This window comes from Eptatretus burgeri, chromosome 7, assembly GCF_056783735.1.
Source record: "Eptatretus burgeri isolate ZD-2024b chromosome 7, Ebu_testis_v1, whole genome shotgun sequence".
Classification (NCBI taxonomy): Eukaryota; Metazoa; Chordata; class Myxini; order Myxiniformes; family Myxinidae; genus Eptatretus; species Eptatretus burgeri.
The window spans coordinates 85045374-85064978 of NC_140967.1; positions in this window are offsets into that span (position 1 = coordinate 85045374).

Consider the following 19605-nt stretch of genomic DNA (forward strand, 5'->3'; position numbering starts at 1 on the left):
GTTCCATTCCTGCCAGAAGAGGATTACAAATTGTTGTCCTGATTCTTTACATAGAAAGCGCCACCCTTTTAGAAGGCATGTGAAGCTGGCTTTTCCGTCTGCTTACATTTATGAGGACTCAGTGCAACTTAGAGGATCATTTGCTACCTTTTGAAAAGTGAACACCCTTGTGTGTCATAACCTGGACAAATAAAAAAATTCCCAATTTTGCTCCACTTGGAGAAGAGATAGGTAACCACTGGCTTGTGATGCCCACTGTAATGTCATGATGGCTTTCTTTGCCTTCCTAGCACCCAACTGACCATCACAGTCAAGGGGACATTAAGGATAAAGTAGTACTGATGCTCTTATACTAAATGCAAGTCAACCTTGGATTCGTACTGACGTGTGATGGAGTTCAATGGAAATAAAAACGCATCTTTAAAAGAAGAAATCGTCACAATGTGTAACTTGAGACCATTTTGTCTTATTCACTTGTCAAACCAACCACCAATTTGTGACGGTGGTCCTTCAATGAAATGTATGCTTGTAATTCTGCTTTGACAGATAATGTATGGAATGATTATATATTGTTGGAGATTCATAATTGATATAATTTCTTCTCGGAATATTGTCTGCGAAAACGCCCTGTGGTACAACAACATGATGAGATAAATACAAAGCAGTGCAGAGAAAGTAAACTCAATGAAAGTTTGGAAAAAAAAAATTTGGTGGAACAATAAACACTACATCTGTCATTGTCATGCCATATTTGCTTCCACCAGCACCTGTACTTCCCGAGGTCATGGTCTTTGAGTTCGGAGCCGATCCACAAAGCAAGTAAACAAGATGATTAAAGAATCACCTTATAAGTCCAATGACATTTGAAATCCACTCTTCCATGGAAGGTCAGATTCATTCAGCAACAAAATATTGTGCTGAGACATTAAAAAAAAAACATGAAATACATGCACATGGTATGATATGTATTCAACCGCTGCATTTCCATGGCTGAAGGAAGTGCTCCAAAAAGTTTGAAAAGCTTTTCAGTGTGACATCTGCTTGGTACTAAAACATACAAGGAAAAAAAAAACATACTTTCCTCCCACTTACCAAGTGGGAGGAAAGAAAAAACGAAAAAAACAAAGCATTGAACCGCCTTAAAAGGCAGAATGAGATGGTCACAAAAGAAAACGGAAGTTTGGTTTCTTCCCAAATGTCATATAATGTGACACCGCAAACCAAGAATGGGAGTACGTATGAGCAAGTGTCTCATTTGTATAACCCACAACGTCATCACGGATGTCACGCGAGATAGAACAATCGATCAATAGGTTATTGAGAACAAAGAGGATACAGTACGAATAAACTTTCTATCGTTTGAAGACTTCCCCCCCCCCATGAATTTATGAAAGAATCTCACATGGAGGTTCGTAAGGTGAGAAGGTAGTTATGTTAGAAGGAAAGAAGCTAAAGTTAGAAGTTTGGATCATGCACCTTGCATGTCAAAAGGTATTGAAGGATACAGGTGTGATAATTACGAACCTTAAACAATATATGATAGCTGAATAAAGTCATCGGATAACTGAAGATTTACATCACATAGAAAATTAAATTACCAATAGGTTTTGAACGAAGGTGTTCTAACTCAAGGATTACATTTTATAGCCTCTGTAGTGCAAAATCAGAATGGAGGTTTCGTTTTGGATTTGAAGACGGAAATTGAGAGATTTCATTTGATCACGAACATCTGTGAGGTTTTTCAAAGGGGGACGATTATGCTCTTCAAATGGGGTTTTATTTTTACTCGATAGGCCTATCAATAAGATGCCTTTTGCATAACACTTTGTTCTTGCCAAATATTCCAAATTGAATCTGGGCATCAGACAACAGTCAGGTCAGGTATGGCAGCATGCACCGGAGCAGCGCGTCACTACGTCCACATTCCACTGGTATTCCAAGGACCTCTGTCTGGCCATCCCCCTGGTAGATAGATACCTGGCCCATACCCATATTATTGAGATGCCGGTCCCGAGGCATATGGTCGGCCCGTTGGCCGCCACTCACGAGGCTCTCTCGCTGAGAGAATCTGGTGAGCAGCATCAGGAAAATGAGCAACGTGTCCATACAGCAGCAGCTGATGCTCACGGACGATGCAGGTACAAATCTCATTTGAGTCTCTCAGCAACCGCTCGTTGGACACAAAGTCTGACCAGCAATCGCCAAGGATTCTCCAAAGAGACCTGGTACTGAAGAAGTTAAATCTCCATCTCAGATCCTTGGTCAGAGTCCAAGTCTGACATCCATAGAACAAGACTGGAAGCACTAAGGACTTAAAGACTCAGACTTTCGTCCTTGTGGATTGGTACAGACAGTCCCACACCCCATGATCCAGTGAATCCATGACTCCCCAGGCCGGACCCAGACGTCTATTGACCTCTGGCTCACAACATGCGGAGGCATGAATATCACTGCCAAGGTAAGTAAATCTCTCCTCAACCTCAATATCCTCACCACAAACAGGTACAGACAAGATAGCAGTATTCAAGATGCCATTGAAAGCCTGGATCTTAGTTGTGACCCAGGAAACCAGTAATCCCAGAGCCGCTGACTCCTCATTCAGTACCTCGAGTGCCCCCATAAGAATATCCAGTGTCTCCACAAAGATGACTGCATCATGTGCGAAATCAAGGTCAGACATCTTGACATTCCCATACGATGCACCGCAGCTTGATCTCTCTCCGAAATTCTCCCCAGAATCCAGTCATTACGAATGCTGAAAAGTGTGGGGGCCAGTACACGCCCCTGATAAACTGCAACAACAACTAGAAATAAGTCAGAGGTGGTATCACCACATCTCACAGCACTCTCAGTACCAGAGTATTGTTCAGAAAACAGATTGATTCCTTTTGGTGGCACCCCACAAAGACCGAGAATTCTATAGAGGGCATCCCTATTCACTGAATCAAATGCTTTGCAGAGATCAACATCGGCTGCAAGCAGCCCCTGCCGAAACTCGTCTGCATTCTGTGAGGACCTGAAGAGCAAGAATACAGTTAATCGTTGACCTCTTTGGTGTAAAGCCTGACTGCTCTGGATGCTGGTGATCAAGCAGATGGTGGCGAACCCTATTAAGAATTATCCGAGCAAAGACCTTGCCTGGCACCGAGAGCAGCGTCACCCCTCGGTAGTTGTTGCAGTCTTGGCGATCACCCTTCCCTTTCCAGAGGACAACAAGGCCCCTCTTCCAGTCAGTTGGGATGATGCCTGTGTTCCAGGCAGAGCACAGAACTGCATGCAACGACACAAGTACAGCATTTCCACCAGCCTTGAGAAGTTCAGCATTAATGCCACAGATCCCAGGAGCTTTACCCCCATTTCAACCGGTCCACTGCAGCCTATGTTTCCACAAATGAAGGTGGACCACAGTTGATTGGAGGGTCAGCAATAGGGATAGTCACACCCCTGGCATCCAACTCAACAGCTGATGGATCAGCCTGGTACAGCCGCTCAAAGTAACCGGCCCAGCGGGCCGTCACTTCAGACTCTTTTGTCGAGAGCTCACCACCTTCTTCTCTAACTGCAGTGCACCGACGGACGGGCTTGGAGGAACGCAATGTGCGATTTCCCCTGTAAGCAGGACAAGAATCACTTGACCACAGGTGATGTTCTCCCTCTTTCCAGATTCCTCGCACATAGGCCTCCTTGTCCACCCTTAGCACACGTACAGTTTTACGCCTCAACTCCTTGAACAGCTCAGCTCCGCCATTAAGCCTGGCCCGACAACGCTGGTCAGTGATATCCAGTGTCCTCTGGAGACAAAGTTATTCTTTGCCTGATGGAGGATTCCAAGAATCCACCAGCAACATCAAGGATGGTAGTCTTGAAGGCACTCCAAAACTCTTCAGGATTCCCGAAAAACACCGAGAACACCCAAATCCACACTCAGCCTGTTCGCAAACTCTTCAGCTCCCCTCTCATCCTTGAGCCTGCCAACATCCAACCGAGGCTGTGATGGTGCCAATTCTCCCAGATTTAAGCTGCAACTTCAGAATTGCGACAACAAGCCTATGGCCAGTATTGAGAAACTGAGCACTCTGGTAGACCCTGCAGTTCTGGATCATCCTCCACCAACCATGAACGAGCACATGGTCAATCTCCTTTACCAAACCACCAGTGTTGGAATACTGTTGGGTTTTCACCTGGGGGATTCCTTTCCGTTGGTGTACGTATGTTGTTTTTGGTGCCAAACCCAGCTCGTTCACCATCGACTTCAACCAAAGATTTCCGTTTTACGAGTCTGAACGACCATACCGGTTGGCTCCCAATCAAGTGGATCTTTGTCAGTTGGGGTCTGTGACTTCTCAGTGACGTTACAGTTACCACATCAACAGCGTAACGTTTTTGAAACTTGTATTTCAAATAAGGAGATGCAAAGTCAAATGAGGAAGTTCACCATTACACACAATGTCCAATTCCAATTCCTGCATTGAGTTGTTTCCACCCAGTGTGTCTGTCCTGCCAGCTCAACTCACGCATGTTCACCTCATCCTCTCGGGCTGTCGAATGATTGAATCCTGTCGCGTTGTTCTCTCTCGTACACTGGCCCATTCGAGATGACTGAAGAGCTCAAAAGAATTCTTTCCCAAGACACAATCTTAGTGAGTTTTAATCAACCTAATTATAAACAGCTCTTCGTGAGAGTATCTCACCTGGAGCACTGATCAACACTGAACGAGACTCTTTGAGATCGAAACAGGATAATGTCTTCACATGGCAATACCATAAACCATTACTCAAATCGGACAATCCGCAATGGTCACACAGCTTTTCGCCATGCAGTCCTGCACAGCTCTGTTTCTTCCTTCACATATCTTTTTAGACTTTCAATCAGAAACATGGGCCTAATGTACAAATGTAAACAAAGCACCACATCAACATGCTATAATGTCTGATACCAGGCCTTGCACATTCCAAGCTGTCAGCCAATTGTATTCAAGGTCCTCTCCTCGAATGGCTCCACAACCTTTTCCACAAGGGCAAACTGGGTCACTGAATAATTTTCCATTTTGTGTGCTCGGACTTGAGGCTGGAATACAGGAGAAATGCATATCTTGGAAAAAGAAAACAAAAGTCATTGGACAACTCATACCTGTAACATGTCTTTTAACGCAGGAAAATCCCATATTCTCATTATGTACCTCAATCAAGATTGGCTGGTGACTCTCCCAGCCTATTTCTAAAGGCCATCCTTGGGAGCGATGCAGATTTTGTCATTCTGAGATATCGCTGTCAGACATAACTATTCTTGGGCAACCATATCTCCAACCTGGTCAGGAAGACTGGTTGACACATTGGTATTCTTCGCAGATCGAAATGCACGTTTCACCCTCTGTGACTCATCGAGGTGGAAAAGCCTTCCTCAAAATGGAATAGGTTATTACTCCCTGCTCTGGTTGGGTGCTGCTGCTTCCCTTATTCTCCTCTGAAATGGCTCTTCAAGTTCTTGTATTGGCATCTCTCAGCAGGAGGCAATCAGGGTCTGCTTTTTTTGTCTCAGGGTCTGCTTTTTTTTTTAACCACTGAAGGCAATTTTATTGGCTTTCACTTATGCGTTGCTTCTCTTCTGGTATCATTGCACCGATTCAAGCTTCCCTCCTCCCCTCATCCATCCTCCCCTCTACATTACACACATTCTTCCAGAAATGCACTGTATACCCAGTTCCACTCCCTAATTCCGAGCTTCATGCTTTATCCCTCTGCTTATTGATTTTACAAGTTGTATTGCCCAACTGTCAGTGCTTTGTCTTATACCTTCTGTTACCTGACTCTTCCACAAGCTTAGATTTTGACCTTCTGGTGACACAGTTTGTCTCATGGCCCTACACCAACAGCAAACGTCGTGTATGAAAACAGATGAGGGCAAAAAGCCAGATCTGCCATCTCTATTTAGGTTTTGGACATCAACTGCCCTTCCAAGGTAAACTTTTGGGGTGGGCAAGCTGGTACCTTCTGTGATGCTGAGCCATGAAGAGCTCTGAAAATTTTAATAAGAAGGAATTTTCAGAAAACATCATGAAAACACTTTAGAAGTGTGCAGCTTTCATTAATATAACATACAATACTCTCTTTTACATTTATTATGCTTCTTCTTCCTCTTCCCGACACGAGGGGTGAGTCAAATATTACCAATCTTCTTCCCTGCCTTGACCATGATACTCCTCCACTTCCCGATATACTTGGCCAACTCTCTCCACTCGACCACCGCCCTCACCTTATCGATATCCCTCCTCACATAATCTTCCCATCAAAGTCGTGGTTTACCTTTCCCCCGACCTCGGTCCCTCAACCTATCCGCTCTCTCTACCATTCTCTCTTCCTCAATCCACACCAAGGCAGTGTACCAGCCCACTTCAGCCAGCTTTTTTTTTTTTTACCAATCTCTCAGTCAAGCGAATCTGCATACCAATCTCCGACCTCAGTTAATTCATCCTCCTTCGAGCCACCCTCTTCAATCCTGCAATCCACCTTACCCAGTTGTTCTCACAGATCTGCATCCCATGGTGTTGTCTCTCTATCAGTGCCACTTTCTCCAAAATGTGAAGACAGGTCGGCATTACACAACACACAAGAACTTTGCCTTCAAATTTCCTTGATATTTTTACTTTCTGCCATCAATCCCTTCATCCTCCTCCACCTGTATCCTCCTCCGTACCTCTACCTCTGAAGCCTGAACTACCATCCCCGGTCACTGTTCCCCCGAGATACTCAAACCAATTTCCCTGCCAGATCCAATTCCCCTCTAATATGATATTAATTTCATTTCTCTGTTGTCAACCGACAACACCTCAGTCTCCTCCATACTCATCTTCAACCCATGCTTGCCGAATGTCTCATTTTACTCCCCCAGTACCTCTTGCATCTCTCGCTTACTCTCCGCCACAACAGCCGGATCATCCGCAGACAACATCCTCCCCAGAATACCTTTCGTTTTTACCCTTCTGTTTACCAGCTCCATCACCATGAAAAACATGATTTGGTTGAGAGAGCTTCCCGACCTCAATCCGATGTTCACGCTGAACTCCTCTGACTCCTTTGTTCCCTCATACATACCTTCCACCAAACTAACTTCTGCTTCCAGCTCTTCCATACATCTCAATGTCGCCATCACCATACCTATCAGGACAGTACCGTAAGCCTTCTCAAGATCCACAAATCAAAACATTTCACTTTGCATCTCAAAACTTTTATCCACGAACTGTCTCGGTGTCAACATCCCATGTCGTCCTTCTACCCCTTATAAACCCCTGTTTTTCTTCCCCTATCTCCTATGTCACATTCTTCCATTGATGTTGAGTAGTCTACCACAGTGACCTGTGACTGGGGTTGTGGATCCACCGTTAGGAGAGGTTCTGGGCTGAGAGGATGGAAACCTCGATAAAAACGGTGCCCAGCTGATGATCCAGGCAGTTGGGAAATCAGTGAAATGCTTATAACTTCAAATCAAATAGCTTTTGTAAGTACTTACCAGTACATAATATATCTGCGTTTATGTGTTTGTGTGTGTGCGTGTGCATGTGCGTGTGCGTGTGCGTGTGTGTCTGTGTGTGTGTGTGTGTCTGTGTGTGTCTGTCTGTGTCGGTGTCTGTGTGTGTGTCTGTGTGTGTCTCTGTGTGTGTGTCTGTCTGTGTGTGTCTGTCTGTGTGTGTCTGTCTGTGTGTGTCTGTCTGTGTCGGTGCCTGTGTGTGTCTCAGTGTGTGTTTGTGTGTCTGTGAGTGTCTATGCGTCTATGTGGTGTCTGTGTGTGTCTATCTGTGTGTGCATGTCTGTCTGTCTGTGTTTGTCTGTGTGTGTCTGTTTGTGTGTCTTTGGCTGTGTCTGTGTGTCTGTCTGTTTGTGTGTGTGTCTGTGTGTGACTGTCTGTGTATGTGTCTGTGTATGTGTCTGTGTGTGTATGACTGTGTGTGTCTGTCTGTGTCGGTGTTTGTGTGTGTCTCAGTGTGTGTGTGTGTGTGTGTGTGTGTGTGTGTGTGTGTGTGTCTGTGTCTGTGTGTGTGCTTGTGTGTCTGTGTGTCTGTGTTTGTGTCCGTGTGAGTGTCTGCGTGTCTATGTGTGTCTGTGTCTGTGTGTGTCTTTGTGTGTGTCTGACTGTGTGTGTGTCAGTGTGTGGCTCTGTGTGTGTCTCGGTGTGTGTGTGTGTGTGTGTCTGTGTGTGTGTGTGTCTGTGTGTGTGTCTGTGTGTCTATGTGTGTGTCTGTATGTGTCTGTGTGTGTCTCTGTGTATGTGTCTTTGTGTGTCTGCATGCCTGTGTGTGTCTGTGTGTGCGTGTCTGACTGTCTGCGTGTGTCTGACTGTGTGTGTCTGTCTGTGTGTGTGTCGGTGTGTGTCTGTGTGTGTGTCTGTATCTGGTTGTGTGTGTTTGAGTGTCTGTGTGTGTCTCTCTGTCTGTCAGTGTGTGTCTGTGTGTGTGTCTGTCTGTATTTGTCTGTCTGTATTTGTCTGTGTGTGTCTGTCTCTGTGTGTGTCTGACTGTCTGTGTGTGTCTATGTGTCCGACTGTGTGTGTCTGACTGTCTGTGTGTGTCTATGTGTCCGACTGTGTGTGTCTGTGTGTCTCTGTGTTTGGCTGTGTGTGTCTTTGTGTGTGTCTCTGTATGTGTCTCCGTGTGTCTCTGTGTGTGTCTGTGTGTGTCTGTGTGTGTCTGTGTGTGTCTGTGTGTGTCTGTGTGTGTCTGTCTGTTTCTGTCTGTTTGTGTGTCTGTCTGTGTCTGTTTGTGTGTGTGTGTCTCTCTGTCTGTCTGTGTGTGTCTGTGTGTCTGTCTGTCTGTGTGTTTGTGTGTGTGTCTGTGTGTGTGTGTGCCTGAGTGTGTGTCTGGGTGTATATCTGTGTGTGTGTCTGTCTGTGTGTCTGTCGGTGTCTGTTTGTGTGTGTCCCAGTGTCTGTGTGTGTCTCTCTCTGTCTCTGTATGTGTGAGTCTCTGTGTGTGTGAGTCTCTGTGTGTGTCTGTGTGTGTTTGTCTGGGTGTGTCTGTCTCTGTGTGTTTGTGTGTGTCTGAATGTCTGTGTGTGTCGATGTGTCCGACTGTGTGTGTCTGTGTGTGTCTGTCTTTGTCTGTGTTTAGCTGTGTGTGTGTTTGTCTGTGTGTGTGTCTGTGTGTGTCTGTGTCTGTCTGTGTTTGTGTCTGTGTGTGTCTGTGTGTGTCTGTCTGTGTGTGTCTGTCTGTGTGTGTGTCTGTGTGTGTGTCTGTGTGTGTGTCTGTGTGTGTCTGTGTGTGTGTCTGTGTGTGTGTCTGTGTGTGTGTCTGTGTGTGTGTGTGTGTCTGTGTGTGTGTCTGTGTGTGTCTGTCTGTGTCGGTGTCTGTGTGTATCTCAGTGTGTGTGTGTGTGTGTCTGTGTGTGTCTGTGTATGTGTGTGTATGTGTGTGTATGTGTGTGTGTGTGTCTGTGTGCATGTGTCTGTGTGTGTGCTTGTGTGTCTGTGTGTCTGTGTTTGTGTCTGTGTGTGTGTCTGCGTGTCTATGTGTGTCTGTGTCTGTGTGTGTCTTTGTGTGTGTGTCTGACTGTGTGTGTGGCTCTGTGTGTCTCAGTGTGTGTGTGTGTGTCTGTGTGTCTATGTGTGTGTCTGTATGTGTCTGTGTGTGTCTCTGTGTATGTGTCTGTGTGTGTCTGCATGCCTGTGTGTGTCTGTGTGTGCGTGTCTGACTGTCTGCGTGTGTCTGACTGTGTGTGTCTGTCTGTGTGTGTGTCGGTGTGTGTCTGTGTGTGTGTCTGTATCTGGTTGTGTGTGTCTGAGTGTCTGTGTGTGTCTCTCTGTCTGTCAGTGTGTGTCTGTGTGTGTGTCTGTCTGTATTTGTCTGTCTGTATTTGTCTGTGTGTGTCTGTCTCTGTGTGTGTCTGTGTGTGTCTGTCTGTCTGCGTGTGTCTATGTGTCCGACTGTGTGTGTCTGTGTGTCTCTGTGTTTGGCTGCGTTTGTCTTTGGGTGTGTCTCTGTGTCTGGCTCTGTGTGTGTCTGTGTGTGTCTGTGTGTGTCTGTCTGTTTCTGTCTGTGTGTGTGTCTGTCTGTGTCTGTTTGTGTGTGTGTCTGTGTGTGTGTCTCTCTGTCTGTCTGTGTGTGTCTGTGTGTCTGTCTGTCTGTGTGTTTGTGTGTGTGTCTGTGTGTGTGTGTGTGCCTGAGTGTGTGTCTGGGTGTATATCTGTGTGTGTGTCTGTCTGTGTGTCTGTCGGTGTCTGTTTGTGTGTGTCTGAGTGTCTGTGTGTGTCTCTCTCTGTCTCTGTATGTGTGAGTCTCTGTGTGTGTGAGTCTCTGTGTGTGTCTGTGTGTGTTTGTCTGTGTGTGTCTGTCTCTGTGTGTTTGTGTGTGTCTGAATGTCTGTGTGTGTCGATGTGTCCGACTGTGTGTGTCTGTCTTTGTCTGTGTTTAGCTGTGTGTGTGTCTGTGTGTGTGTCTGTGTGTATCTCTGTGTGTGTATCTCTGTGTGTGTCTGTGTGTGTCTGACTGTGTGTCTGTCTGTGTCTGTCTGTGTCTGTCTGTGTTTGTGTCTGTGTGTGTCTGTGTGTGTGCATGTGTGTCTGTGTGTGTCTGTGTATGTGTGTGTCTGTGTGTGTCTGTGTGTGTCTGTCTGTGTGTGTCTGTCTGTGTGTGTGTCTGTGTGTGTGTGTCTGTGTGTGTGTCTGTGTGTGTGTCTGTGTGTGTCTGTCTGTGTGTGTCTCACTGTGTGTGTGTGTGTGTGTGTGTGTGTGTGTGTGTCTGTGTATGTGTGTGTATATGTGTGTATGTGTGTGTGTGTGTGTGAGTGTGTGTGTGTGTGTGTGTGTCTGTGTGTGTTTGTATGTGTCTGTGTCTGTGTGTCTGACTGTCTGTGTGTGTTGATGTGTGTCCGACTGTGTGTGTCTGTGTGTGTCTGACTGTGTGTGTCCGTGTTTGTGTCTGTCTGTGTGTCTGTGTGTATATAGAACGTTATTTGAGTGTGCGAGGTCCGTGTAAAAAGTAACGGGACTGAGCCTGCTGTGTGTTTGTGTGTGTCTGTCTGTCTCTGTGTGTGTCTGTGTGTGTGTCTGTCTGTGTCTGTCTGTGTGTCTGTGTGTATATAGAACGTTATTTGAGTGTACGAGGTCCGTCTAAAAAGTAACGGGACTGAGTCTGCAGTGTGTGTGTCCGTGTGTCTGTCTGTCTCTGTGTGTGTCTGTCTGTCTGTGTCTGTCTGTGTGTGTCTGTCTGTGTCTGTTTGTGTGTGTCTGAGTGTCTGTGTGTGTCTCTCTGTGTGAGTCTGTGTGTGTCTGTCTGTGTCTGTGTTTGGCTGTGTGTGTCGGTGTGTTTGTCTGTGTGTATCTCTGTGTGTGTCTGTGTGTGTGTCTGTCTGTCTCTGTGTGTGTGTCTGTGTGTGTCTGTCTGTGTCTGTCTGTGTGTGTCTGTGTGTGTCTCTCTGTCTGTCTGTGTGTGCCTGTCTGTCTGTCTGTCTGTGTGTTTGTGTGTGTGTCTGTGTGTGTGCCTGAGTGTGTGTCTGGGTGTATGGCTGTGTGTGTCTGTCTGTGTGTCTGTTTGTGTGTGTCTGAGTGTCTGTGTGTGTCTCTCTGTCTCTGTGTGTGTGAATCTCTGTGTGTGTCTGTGTGTCTGTCTGTCTGTGTGTTTGTGTGTGTGTCTGTGTGTGTGTGTGCCTGAGTGTGTGTCTGGGTGTATATCTGTGTGTGTGTCTGTCTGTGTGTCTGTCGGTGTCTGTTTGTGTGTGTCTGAGTGTCTGTGTGTGTCTCTCTCTGTCTCTGTATGTGTGAGTCTCTGTGTGTGTGAGTCTCTGTGTGTGTCTGTGTGTGTTTGTCTGAGTGTGTCTGTCTCTGTGTGTTTGTGTGTGTCTGAATGTCTGTGTGTGTCGATGTGTCCGACTGTGTGTGTCTGTGTGTGTCTGTCTTTGTCTGTGTTTAGCTGTGTGTGTGTTTGTCTGTGTGTGTGTCTGTGTGTGTGTCTGAGTGTATCTCTGTGTGTGTATCTCTGTGTGTGTATCTCTGTGTGTGTCTGTGTCTGTCTGTGTTTGTGTCTGTGTGTGTCTGTGTGTGTCTGTCTGTGTGTGTCTGTCTGTGTGTGTGTCTGTGTGTGTCTGTGTGTGTGTCTGTGTGTGTGTGTCTGTGTGTGTGTCTGTGTGTGTCTGTCTGTGTCGGTGTCTGTGTGTATCTCAGTGTGTGTGTGTGTGTGTCTGTGTGTGTCTGTGTATGTGTGTGTATGTGTGTGTATGTGTGTGTGTGTGTCTGTGTGTCTGTGTCTGTGTGTGTGCTTGTGTGTCTGTGTGTCTGTGTTTGTGTCCGTGTGTGTGTCTGCGTGCCTATGTGTGTCTGTGTCTGTGTGTGTCTTTGTGTGTGTGTCTGACTGTGTGTGTGGCTCTGTGTGTCTCAGTGTGTGTGTGTGTGTGTGTCTGTGTGTCTATGTGTGTGTCTGTATGTGTCTGTGTGTGTCTCTGTGTATGTGTCTGTGTGTGTCTGCATGCCTGTGTGTGTCTGTGTGTGCGTGTCTGACTGTCTGCGTGTGTCTGACTGTGTGTGTCTGTCTGTGTGTGTGTCGGTGTGTGTCTGTGTGGGTGTCTGTATCTGGTTGTGAGTGTCTGAGTGTCTGTGTGTGTCTCTCTGTCTGTCAGGGTGTGTCTGTGTGTGTGTCTGTCTGTATTTGTCTGTCTGTATTTGTCTGTGTGTGTCTGTCTCTGTGTGAGTCTGTGTGTGTCTGACTGTCTGTGTGTGTCTATGTGTCCGACTGTGTGTGTCTGTGTGTCTCTGTGTTTGGCTGTGTGTGTCTTTGTGTGTGTCTCTGTGTCTGTCTCTGTGTGTGTCTGTGTGTGTCTGTGTGTGTCTGTGTGTGTCTGTCTGTTTCTGTCTGTGTGTGTGTCTGTCTGTGTCTGTTTGTGTGTGTCTGTCTGTGTGTGTGTCGGTGTGTGTCTGTGTGTGTGTCTGTATCTGGTCGTGTGTGTCTGAGTGTCTCTCTGTCTGTCAGTGTGTGTCTGTGTGTGTCTGTGTGTGTGTCTGTCTGTATTTGTCTGTCTGTATTTGTCTGTGTGTGTCTGTCTCTGTGTGTGTCTGTGTGTGTCTGACTGTCTGTGTGTGTCTATGTGTCCGACTGTGTGTGTCTGTGTGTCTCTGTGTTTGGCTGTGTGTGTCTTTGTGTGTGTCTCTGTGTCTGTCTCTGTGTGTGTCTGTGTGTGTCTGTGTGTGTCTGTCTGTTTCTGTCTGTGTGTGTGTGTCTGTCTGTGTCTGTTTGTGTGTGTGTCTGTGTGTGTGTCTCTCTGTCTGTCTGTGTGTGTCTGTGTCTGTCTGTCTGTGTGTTTGTGTGTGTGTCTGTGTGTGTGTGTGCCTGAGTGTGTGTCTGGGTGTATATCTGTATGTGTGTCTGTCTGTGTGTCTGTCGGTGTCTGTTTGTGTGTGTCTGAGTGTCTGTGTGTGTCTCTCTCTGTCTCTGTATGTGTGAGTCTCTGTGTGTGTCTGTGTGTGTTTGTCTGTGTGTGTCTGTCTCTGTGTGTTTGTGTGTGTCTGAATGTCTATGTGTGTCGATGTGTCCGACTGTGTGTGTCTGTCTTTGTCTGTGTTTAGCTGTGTGTGTGTGTGTGTCTGTGTGTGTGTCTGTGTGTGTGTCTGTGTGTATCTCTGTGTGTGTATCTCTGTGTGTGTCTGTGTGTGTCTGACTGTGTGTCTGTCTGTGTCTGTCTGTGTCTGTCTGTGTTTGTCTGTGTTTGTGTCTGTGTGTGTCTGTGTGTGTGCATGTGTGTCTGTGTGTGTCTGTGTATGTGTGTGTCTGTGTGTGTCTGTGTGTGTCTGTCTGTGTGTGTGTCTGTGTGTGTGTCTGTGTGTGTGTCTGTGTGTGTCTGTGTGTGTGTCTGTGTGTGTGTCTGTGTGTGTGTCTGTGTGTGTCTGTCTGTGTCGGTGTATGTGTGTGTCTCAGTGTGTGTGTGTGTGTGTGTGTGTGTGTCTGTGTCTGTGTATGTGTGTATGTGTGTATGTGTGTATGTGTGTGTGTGTGTGTGTGTGTGTGTGTGTGTGTGTGTGTGTGTGTGTGTGTGTGTGTGTGTGTGTGTGTGTGTGTGTGTGTGTGTGTGTGTGTGTGTGTGTGTGTGTGTGTGTGTAGAGAACGTTATTTGAGTGTACGCGGTCCGTGTAAAAAGTAACGGGACTGAGCCTGCTGTGTGTTTGTGTGTGTCTGTATGTGTGTCTGTGTGTGTCTGACAGTGTGTGTCCGTGTTTGTGTCTGTCTGTGTGTCTGTGTGTATATAGAACGTTATTTGAGTGTACGAGGTCCGTCTAAAAAGTAACGGGACTGAGTCTGCAGTGTGTGTGTCCGTGTGTCTGTCTGTCTCTGTGTGTGTCTGTGTGTGTGTCTGTCTGTGTGTGTCTGTCTGTGTCTGTTTGTGTGTGTCTGAGTGTCTGTGTGTGTCTCTCTGTGTGAGTCTGCGTGTGTCTGTCTGTGTCTGTGTTTGGCTGTGTGTGTCGGTGTGTTTGTCTGTGTGTATCTCTGTGTGTGTCTGTGTGTGTGTCTGTCTGTGTGTGTCTGTCTGTGTGTGTCTGTCTGTCTCTGTGTGTGTGTCTGTGTGTGTCTGTCTGTGTCTGTTTGTGTGTGTCTGTGTGTGTCTCTCTGTCTGTCTGTGTGTGCCTGTGTGTCTGTCTGTCTGTGTGTTTGTATGTGTGTCTGTGTGTGTGTGCCTGAGTGTGTGTCTGGGTGTATGTCTGTGTGTGTCTGTCTGTGTGTCTGTCTGTGTCTGTTTGTGTGTGTCTGAGTGTCTGTGTGTGTCTCTCTGTCTCTGTGTGTGTGTTACTCTGTGTGTGTCTGTGTGTGTTTGTCTGTGTGTCTGTCTCTGTGTGTTTGTGTGTGTTTGAATGTCTGTGTGTGTCGATGTGTTCCACTGTGTGTGTCTGTGTGTGTCTGTCTGTGTCTGTATTTAGCTGTGTGTGTGTCTGTCTCTGTGTGTGTGTCTGTGTGTGTGTGTCTGTGTGTGTATCTCTGTGTGTGTATCTCTGTGTGTGTATCTCTGTGTGTGTCTGACTGTGTGTCTGTCTGTGTCTGTGTGTGTGTGTGTCTGTGTGCGTGTGTGTCTGTGTGTCTGTGTGTGTCTGTGTGTGTGTGTCTGTGTGTGTGTGTGTCTGTCTGTGTGTGTCTGTGTGTGCGTCTGTCTCTGTCGGTGTCTGTGTGTGTCTCAGTGTGTGTGTGTGTGTGTGTGTCTGTGTGTGTGTGTATGTGTGTCTGTGTCTGTGTGTGTGTGTGTGTGTGTGTGTGTGTGTCTGTGTGTATAGAGAAAGTTATTTGAGTGTACGAGGTCCGTGTAAAAAGTAACGGGACTGATCCTGCTGTGTGTGTGTGTCTGTGTATGTCTGACTGTGTGTGTCCGTCTGTGTGTGTCTGCGTTTGTGTCTGTCTGTGTGTCTGTGTGTATATAGAACGTTATTTGAGTGTATGAGGTCCGTCTAAAAGTAACGGGACTGAGTCTGCAGTGTGTGTGTGTGTCCGTGTGTCTGTCTGTCTCTGTGTGTGTCTGTGTGTCTGTCTGTCTGTGTCTGTCTGTGTGTGTCTGTCTGTTGGTGTCTGTCTGTGTCTGTTTGTGTGTGTCTGAGTGTCTGTGTGTGTCTCTCTGTGTGAGTCTTTGTGTGTGTCTGTGTGTGTTTGTCTGTGTGTGTCTGTATGTGTCTGTGTCTGTGTGTCTGACTGTCTGTGTGTGTTGATGTGTGTCCGACTGTGTGTGTCTGTGTGTGTGTCTGTCTGTGTCTCTGTTTGCCTGTGTGTGTGTGTGTCTGTGTTTCTGTGTGTGTGTGTCTGTGTGTGTATCTCTGGGTGAGTGTCTGTGTATGTATCTCTGTGTGTGTGTGTCTGTGTGTGTGTATCTCTGGGTGAGTGTCTGTGTTTGTGTCTGTCTGTGTGTGTCTGTGTGTGTCTGTGTATGTCTATGTATGTCTATGTGTGTCTGTGTATGTCTATGTGTGTCTCTGTGTGTCTATGTATGTATGTCTGTGTGTCTGTCTGTGTCTGTGTGTGTGTGTTTGTGTGTGTCTCTGTGTGTGTCTGTACGAGAGTGTGTCTCTGTGTGTGTCTGTACGAGAGTGTGTCTCTGTGTGTGTCTGTATGTGTGTCTGTCTGTGTATGTGTTTGTCTATGTGTGCGTCTGTTTTTCTGTGTGTGTGTGTCTGTATGTGTCTGTGTGTGTCTGTGTGTGACTGTCTGTGTGTGTGTCTGTGTGTCTATGTGTGTCTGTATGTGTCTGTGTGTGTCTCTGGGCATGTGTCTGTGTGTGTGTCTGCGTGCCTGTGTGTGTGTCTGTTTGTGTCGGTGTGTGCGTGTCTGACTGTCTGTGTGTGTCTGACCTTGTGCGTCGGTGTGTGTGTGTGTGTGTGTGTGTGTCTGTGTGTGTCTCTGTGTGTGTCTGTGTGTGCCTGTCTGTCTGTATGTGTTTGTCTGTGTGTGTTTTTGTGTGTGTCTGACTGTATGTGTGTCTGTGTGTGTGTGTATCTCTGTGTGTGTGTGTCTGTGTGTGTCTGACTTCTGTGTGTCTGTCTGTGTGTCTGTCTGTGTGTCTGACTGTGTGTCTGACTGTGTGTCTGTCTGTGTCTGTGTGTGTGTCTGTGTCTGTCTGTCTGTGTCTGTTTGTGTGTGTCTGAGTGTCTGTGTGTGTCTCTCTGTTTGTCTGTGTGTGTGTTTGTGTCTCTGTGTGTGTGAGTCTGTGTGTGTTTGTCTGTGTGTGTCTGACTGTCAGTGTGTCTAACTGTGTGTGTGTCTGTCTGTGTCTGTGTTTGTCTGTGTGTGTGCGTCTGTTTTTCTGTGTGTGTGTGTGTGTGTATCTGTGTCTGTGTCTGTGTCTGTGTCTGTGTCTGTGTCTGTGTCTGTGTCTGTGTCTGTGTCTGTGTCTGTGTCTGTGTCTGTGTCTGTGTGTGTGTGTGTGTGTGTGTGTGTGTGTGTGTGTGTGTGTGTGTGTGTGTGTGTGTGTGTGTGTGTGTGTGTGTGTGTGTGTGTGTGTGTGTGTGTGTGTGTGTGGTGTATATTTATATATACTAGCGCGGGCCAGTATGTGCAGCTTCGTTCATTCGCTCTCGTAAACGACGACTGGATTGGGGCATTTTTTCAATTAGATCGGACCAACAATATCATAAATGGCCATAACTTGGGAAATATCTGGGAAACATACTCAAGACCCCAGCGTCAATTGTGACGTCAAATCAAGCGAAGAAGAAGAAGAATTGTTACGCCCCCTCTCTCTCGCCTCCCCTCTCTCGCCCCCTTCTCTCTCCCACCCCTCTCTCCCCCCTCGTCTCGCCCCTCCTCTCTCACCCCCACTCTCACCCCTCCTCTCCCGTCCCCTCGTCTCGCCCCCTCCTCTCTCCCCTCTCTTGAATTGTGACGCCCCCTCTTTCTCACCCCCCTCTCTCCCTCCCCTCTCTCCCTCCCCTCTCTTGCCCCCCTCTCTTGAATTGGCCGTAACGTGGGAACCACTTATCCGATTAATATCAAACCTTGAAAAAGCACATCCGCGGGTCCCCAGCAATATTCCTGGCAAGTTTCAATCAGATCGGACCGTCATGCAAAAAATAAATAAATAAATAAACATTAATTGTGACGTCATTCGTGATGTCATTGCACCATGTCTTGTCATTGGTCGACAGATAAATGGCCGGAACTTGGGAACCGCTCATCCGATTAATATCAAATCTTGAAAAGGCACATCCGCGGGTCCCCAGCAATATTCCTGGCAAGTTTCAATCAGATCGGACTGTCAATCGTGCAAAATAAAAAATAAAAAAATAAATGAACATTAATTGTGACGTCATTCGTGATATCATAGCACCGTGTATTGTCATTGGTTGACAGATAAATGGCCGTAACTTGGGAACCGCTCGTCCAATTGACATCATATCTTGAAAAGGCACATCTGCGGGGCCCCTGCAATATTCCTGGCAAGTTTCAATCAGATCGGACTGGCGGTTGTCGAGAAACGGCGGTCGTAGACAGAGAGACAGACACACACACAGACACACACAGACACAGACACAGACACACACACAGAGACACACACAGACAGACATACACAGTCAGACACACACAGACACACACACAGACAGACACACAAAGACACACACAGACACAGAGACAAACTGACACACAGGCACACACATACACAGAGACACACACATATACACACACACAGACAAACACACAGACACACACAAACACACACAGACACAGACACACAGTCAGACACACACAGACACAGAGACACACACATAGACACACAGACACACACACAGAGACACACACAGACACACAGACACATACACAGAGACACACACAGACACACACAGACACATACACAGACACACATACACAAACACACACAGACACACAGAGATATACACACATACAGACAGACACACACAGACAGACACACACAGGCACACACAGACAGACACACACAGACATGCACACAGACACTCACACAGACACACAGATATAGACAGACACACAGTCACACACACACACAGACACACACAGAGACAGTCAGATACACAGACACACACACACAGCCACACACACACACACACACACACACACACACACACACACACACACACACACACACACACACACACACACACACACACACACACAGACACAGAGACACACACACAGACACACACAGAGACACATACAGACACACACACAGACACACACACAGACACACTAACAGACAAACACACAGACACACAAACAGACACACACAGAGACACAGAGACACACACAGACACACACACAGTCACACACACACAGTCAGACACACACAGACACACACAGACAGACACACACAGACACACACACAAGTCAGGCGCACCTACACAGACACACACAGACAGTCAGACACACACAGAGAGAGACACAGGCACACACTAACACAGACACAGGTGCACACACAGACACACAGACAGACAAAGACAGAGACACACACAGACACACACACAGACAAACACAGACACACACACAGTCACACACACACAGTCAGACACACACAGACACACACAGACAGACACACACAGACACACACACAAGTCAGACACACATACACAGACACACACAGACAGTCAGCCACACACAGAGAGCCACACAGACACCCCCAAACACAGACACAGGCACACACCCAGACACACACCCAGACACAGACAGACACACACAGACACACACACTCAGACATACACACAGACAGACACACACACAGTCACACACACAGAGACAGACAGACACACACAGTCAGACACACACAGACAGTCAGACACGCACACACAGACACACACAGGCACACAGACACATACACAGAGACACACACAGACACACACAGACACACACACAGTCAGACACACACAAAGACACAGACACACATAGACACACAGACACACACACACGGACACAAACACAGACACACAGACACACACACACAGACACACAAGCACACACACAGGCACATACACACAGACACACACACAGTCAGACACACACACAGAAACACACACAGACACACAGAGATATACACAGACAGACAGACACACACAGACACACAGACACACACAGACGCACACACACAGACACACAAACAGACACACACAAAGACACACACAAACAGACACACACA